Below are 6,685 nucleotides of genomic sequence, written 5' to 3' on the forward strand. Positions count from 1 at the left end.
TATATCACTTGTACATTTTGTATTGCTCTTCTGGTGACAATGTAGTTTGTTTTTGTCAATTACCATTTTAATAATAGGGTAAAGAAAATTAAGTGGATTTTTGAAAGAAAACAATACTGTCAATATACTATTAAAACAAATTAAAATGGTAAAAGTTATTGTACTTTAAGTAAAAATAAAAGAGACAAAATATCAATCCCAGTTTTGGATTACTTTAATTAACAAAAAAAAAATGCATATAGCAGAGGATAGTTTCAATCTGCCTACCTCTGGGTTATGGGCCCAGCATGCTTCCATTGCAGTACTCTGCTGCACATGTAAGTTCAAGAGATCCTGAAGCACTCACTCATCATGGGAAAGTATCAATGTGTTTCTTCGTTGGTTGATGGAAGAAACATCTTACAAAAACTCTCCAGATTATTGACTTTTTAAAGTTTTCTAGGAAACGTTTTAGATGAATGCTTATTAGCCTTTGTCAGTATGGACTTTTGCAAAGTGTCTCTGTGGTGCAATCGGTTAGTGTGTTTGGCTATTAACCAAAAGGTTGGTGGTTTAATCCCACCCAGGGACGTAATTGACCTTGTTATCAGATTTTGGTGATCTTTAAGTAGACAAGTCAAATTTCATACCCCCTGTTATGGTGTAGGGTACCAGGCCTTCTCTGATGTAATCAGAGTTAGATTTGATTCAGTGATTTTATAAAAACATCTAGGAAGCACAATTTAGCAGTGGGTTGCAGAGAAAAAGAAATATGCTGGCAAAAAAATCAAATTGCGTGATTAAACAGCTCTTCATTTTCTGGCTTTATTTTTATGCTAACAAATTTGTTCTTCATTACGTCCCTGGGTGGGATTGAACCACCAACCTTTTGGTTAATAGCCAAACACACTAACCGATTGCGCCACAGAGACACTTTGCAAAAGTCCATACTGACAAAGGCTAATAAGCATTCATCTAAAACGTTTCCTAGAAAAACTTTAAAAAGTCAATAATCTGGAGAGTTTTTGTAAGATGTTTCTTCCATCAACCAACGAAGAAACACATTGGTACTTTCCCATGATGAGTGAGTGCTTCAGGATCTCTTGCACTTACATGTGCAGCAGAGTACTGCAATGGAAGCATGCTGGGCCCATAACCCAGAGGTAGGCAGATTGAAACTATCCTCTGCTATATGCATTTTTTTTGTTAATTAAAGTAATCCAAAACTGGGATTGATATTTTGTCTCTTTTATTTTTACTTAAAGTACAATAACTTTTACCATTTTAATTTGTTTTAATAGTATATTGACAGTATTGTTTTCTTTCAAAAATCCACTTCATTTTCTTTACCCTATTATTAAAATGGTAATTGACAAAAACAAACTACATTGTCACCAGAAGAGCAATACAAAATGTACAAGTGATATATTAAAATCATCTTTCCAGCTTGAATTTCAATGATGCATTGGGGCAACGATTTTGTGAGAAACATCTTCACCCTTAAATAAAGATTTTCTTAATTCCTTACCTGTGTGCTAATTAGATATCACCTTGTTTTCACATTAAACAGACTTCCACATGAGAAAGCAGCAAGGATGCAGTGGCGTTAATGTTTCCTGGTGTCAACCTGTATTATTTCAGTAGACATTGAAATGAGGATACATCTTGCTGCCTTTCCAATGAAGCAAGTTTAATTTAGTAATAGGTGAAAAACCATCCCTACAAAGGTGTTAATCAGAGACTTGGCTTTGTGGACACTTTTCAGAGAACAAATTTGTTAGCATAAAAATAAAGCCAGAAAATGAAGAGCTGTTTAATCACGCAATTTGATTTTTTTGCCAGCATATTTCTTTTTCTCTGCAACCCACTGCTAAATTGTGCTTCCTAGATGTTTTTATAAAATCACTGAATCAAATCTAACTCTGATTACATCAGAGAAGGCCAGGTACCCTACACCATAACAGGGGGTATGAAATTTGACTTGTCTACTTAAAGATCACCAAAATCTGATAACAAGGTCAATTACGTCCCTGGGTGGGATTGAACCACCAACCTTATGGTTAATAGCCGTACACACTAACTGATTGCGCCACAGAGACACTTTGCAAAAGAACATACTGACAAATGCTAATAAGCATTCATCTAAAACGTTTCCTAGAAAAACTTAAAAACAGGGCTGGCCAAACCGGTCCTCGAGATCTTCAAACAGTTCATGTTTTCCAGGCCTCCTGGAGATCTGTAGAATGGTCAGTTAGGAATGAATGCAGCACATCTTAATTAGTAATGACTACACCTGTGCACCAGCTAGGTAGTCTAGAAAATGTGAACTGTTAGTAGATCTCGAGGACTGGTTTGGCCAGCCCTGCTTTAAAAAGTCAATAATCTGGAGAGTTTTTGTAAGATGTTTCTTCCATCAACCAACGAAGAAACACATTGGTACTTTCCCATGATGAGTGAGTGCTTCAGGATCTCTTGAACTTACATGTGCAGCAGAGTACTGCAATGGAAGCATGCTGGGCCCATAACCCAGAGGTAGGCAGATTGAAACTATCCTCTGCTATATGCATTTTTTTTTTGTTAATTAAAGTAATCCAAAACTGGGATTGATATTTTGTCTCTTTTATTTTTACTTAAAGTACAATAACTTTTACCATTTTAATTTGTTTTAATAGTATATTGACAGTATTGTTTTCTTTTAAAAATCCACTTCATTTTCTTTACCCTATTATTAAAATGGTAATTGACAAAAACAAACTACATTGTCACCAGGAGAGCAATACAAAATGTACAAGTGATATATTAAAATCATCTTTCCAGCTTGAATTTCAATGATGCATTGGGTCAACAATTTTGTGAGAAACATCTTCACCCTTAAATAAAGATTTTCTTAATTCCTTACCTGTGTGCTAATTAGATATCACCTTGTTTTCACATTAAACAGACTTCCACATGAGAAAGCAGCAAGGATGCAGTGGCGTTAATGTTTCCTGGTGTCAACTTGTATTATTTCAGTAGACATTGAAATGAGGATGCATCTTGCTGCCTTTCCAATGAAGCAAGTTTAATTTAGTAATAGGTGAAAAACCATCCTTACAAAGGTGTTAATCAGAGACTTGGCTTTGTGGACACTTTTCAGAGAACAAATTTGTTAGCATAAAAATAAAGCCAGAAAATGAAGAGCTGTTTAATCACTCGATTGGATTTTTCTGCCAGCATATTTTTTTTCTCTGCAACCCACTGCTAAATTGTGCTACCTAGCTGTTTTTTATAAAATCACTGAATCAAATCTAACTCTGATTACATCAGAGAAGGCCATGTACCCTACACCATAAGAGGAGGTTTGAAATTTTGACTTGTCTACTTAAATATCACCAAAATCTGATCACAAGGTTAATTACGTCCCTTGGTGGGATTGAACCACCAACCTTTTGGTTAATAGTCAAACACACTAACCGATTGCGCCACAGAGACACTTTGCAAAAAGTACATACTGACAAAGGCTAATATGCATACATCTAGAACGTTTCCTAGAAAAACATTAAAAAATCAATAATCTGGAGAGTTTTTGTAAGATGTTTCTTCCATCAACCAATGAAGAAACACATTGGTACTTTCCCATGATGAGTGAGTGCTTCAGGATCTCTTGCACTTACGTGTGCAGCAGAGTACTGCAATGGAAGCATGCTGGACCCATAACCCAGAGGTAGGCAGTTTGAAACTATCCTTTGCTATATGCATTTTTTTTTGTTAATTTAAGTAATAAAACTGGGATTGATATTTTTGCTCTTTTATTTTTACTTAAAGTACAATAACTTTTACCATTTTAATTTGTTTTAATAGTATATTGACAGTATAGTTTTCTTTCAAAAATCCACTTAATTTTCTTTACCCTATTATTAAAATGGTAATTGACAAAAAAAAACTACATTGTCAACAGAAGAGCAATACAAAATGTACAAGTGATATATTAAAATCATCTTTCCAGCTTGAATTTCAATGATGCATTGGGGCAACAATTTTGTGAGAAACATCTTCACCCTTAAATAAAGATTTTTGTAATTTCTTACCTGTGTGCTAATTAGATATCACCTTGTTTTCACATTAAACAGACTTCCACATGAGAAAGCAGCAAGGATGCAGTGGCGTTAATGTTTCCTGGTGTCAACCTGTATTATTTCAGTAGACATTGAAATGAGGATGCATCTTGCTGCCTTTCCAATGAAGCAAGTTTAATTTAGTAATAAGTGAAAAACCATCCCTACAAAGGTGTTAATCAGAGACTTGGCTTTGTGGACACTTTTCAGAGAACAAATTTGTTAGCATAAAAATAAAGCCAGAAAATGAAGAGCTGTTTAATCACGCAATTTGATTTTTTTGCCAGCATATTTCTTTTTCTCTGCAACCCACTGCTAAATTGTGCTTCCTAGATGTTTTTATAAAATCACTGAATCAAATCTAACTCTGATTACATCAGAGAAGGCCAGGTACCCTACACCATAACAGGGGGTATGAAATTTGACTTGTCTACTTAAAGATCACCAAAATCTGATAACAAGGTCAATTAGGTCCCTGGGTGGGATTGAACCACCAACCTTTTGGTTAATAGCCGTACATACTAACTGATTGCGCCACAGAGACACTTTGCAAAAGTTCATACTGACAAAGGCTAATAAGCATTCATCTAAAACGTTTCCTAGAAAAACTTTAAAAAGTCAATAATCTGGAGAGTTTTTGTAAGATGTTTCTTCCATCAACCAACGAAGAAACACATTGGTACTTTCCCATGATGAGTGAGTGCTTCAGGATCTCTTGCACTTACATGTGCAGCAGAGTACTGCAATGGAAGCATGCTGGGCCCATAACCCAGAGGTAGGCAGATTGAAACTATCCTCTGCTATATGCATTTTTTTTTTGTTAATTAAAGTAATCCAAAACTGGGATTGATATTTTGGCTCTTTTATTTTTACTTAAAGTACAATAACTTTTACCATTTTAATTTGTTTTAATAGTATATTGACAGTATTGTTTTCTTTTAAAAATCCACTTCATTTTCTTTACCCTATTATTAAAATGGTAATTGACAAAAACAAACTACATTGTCACCAGAAGAGCAATACAAAATGTACAAGTGATATATTAAAATCATCTTTCCAGCTTGAATTTCAATGATGCATTGGGGCAACGATTTTGTGAGAAACATCTTCACCCTTAAATAAAGATTTTCTTAATTCCTTACCTGTGTGCTAATTAGATATCACCTTGTTTTCACATTAAACAGACTTCCACATGAGAAAGCAGCAAGGATGCAGTGGCGTTAATGTTTCCTGGTGTCAACCTGTATTATTTCAGTAGACATTGAAATGAGGATGCATCTTGCTGCCTTTCCAATGAAGCAAGTTTAATTTAGTAATAGGTGAAAAACCATCCCTACAAAGGTGTTAATCAGAGACTTGGCTTTGTGGACACTTTTCAGAGAACAAATTTGTTAGCATAAAAATAAAGCCAGAAAATGAAGAGCTGTTTAATCACGCAATTTGATTTTTTTGCCAGCATATTTCTTTTTCTCTGCAACCCACTGCTAAATTGTGCTTCCTAGATGTTTTTATAAAATCACTGAATCAAATCTAACTCTGATTACATCAGAGAAGGCCAGGTACCCTACACCATAACAGGGGGTATGAAATTTGACTTGTCTACTTAAAGATCACCAAAATCTGATAACAAGGTCAATTAGGTCCCTGGGTGGGATTGAACCTCAACGCAACATCAGCAGGGGGCCCTGGCCTCATCACCATCCCAGGTCTTTCTCATGTATGTATCATGTATGTGTGATATATGTATGTATGATATATGTATGAATCATATATGTTTGTGATATATATATATATATATATATATATATTTATATTCCATAGACAAAAAAACTTACGGTTTCACATGTCCCATTAAGGCTTCTTAGACATGATCGAAATTTCAGAAGCCTGTTGTAACTCTTCCACTCAAACTCCAAAAAGCAATGAAATTCCGATCATTAAGGCTGACGCCTTAATGGACGTGTTCCTTGCGCAATACAGATATGGTATGCCATCACAGCCTGTGGGTAAGTGCAGATTCAGCACTCTCACAGAGTGAGATTGCTGTCACTCACACAATGGTGGAGCTGCTAATTCACAGATTTGTGTGCTCATTGGAATACACACATGCAGTCTATGCAACTGAAGGTCTGAGCAGTTTTGTGGTGCTCCCATCCCACACAGTGCCCACAACCATCCCATTCAGTCAACACAACAAAGCCACCTTGTTACAACATCCTTCTAACTCCATACATCCATCTCACTTAGTATACACATTTAGCTCCCTCAAACATCTTGGTTAATTGCTAAACTATAATACCCCATCTACGGTCTATGCATCTACACTTACTTCCCCTATACACCCCCATGCTGCCCGGTCTTCCCCAATCCCTACTGCTGTGTTCTCCCATCTGTGCTAGTCTGTACTAACTTATCTGTACCATCTGTCTTTCCCCACCTGTGCATTGTCTGTACCACCGTTTCCTTCTCTCTGTGCTGCTCAGTGTTTCCTTCTTCAACGTCACTCCGCCTCCTCCAGTACATGGCACACTGTCTTCTCTCCCATCTGCACCAGTTTTCTACCCATCCATGCCAGTGTTTTCAACCCATCTGCACCATTTCCCCCATCTGCA

The 6,685-nt window shown here is 36.2% G+C and overlaps 1 non-coding gene across 1 annotated transcript; it reads right to left on the reverse strand.

Moving 5' to 3' along the window:
- Positions 1–837: 837 nt before the first annotated feature.
- TRNAN-AUU (transfer RNA asparagine (anticodon AUU)) lies at positions 838–911 on the reverse strand. Its single transcript has one exon. It is a non-coding gene; the product is annotated as a tRNA-Asn (tRNA).
- Between the last annotated feature and the right edge of the window lie 5,774 nt (positions 912–6,685).

Source organism: Pseudophryne corroboree, unplaced genomic scaffold (genome assembly GCF_028390025.1).
Source record: "Pseudophryne corroboree isolate aPseCor3 unplaced genomic scaffold, aPseCor3.hap2 scaffold_623, whole genome shotgun sequence".
Classification (NCBI taxonomy): Eukaryota; Metazoa; Chordata; class Amphibia; order Anura; family Myobatrachidae; genus Pseudophryne; species Pseudophryne corroboree.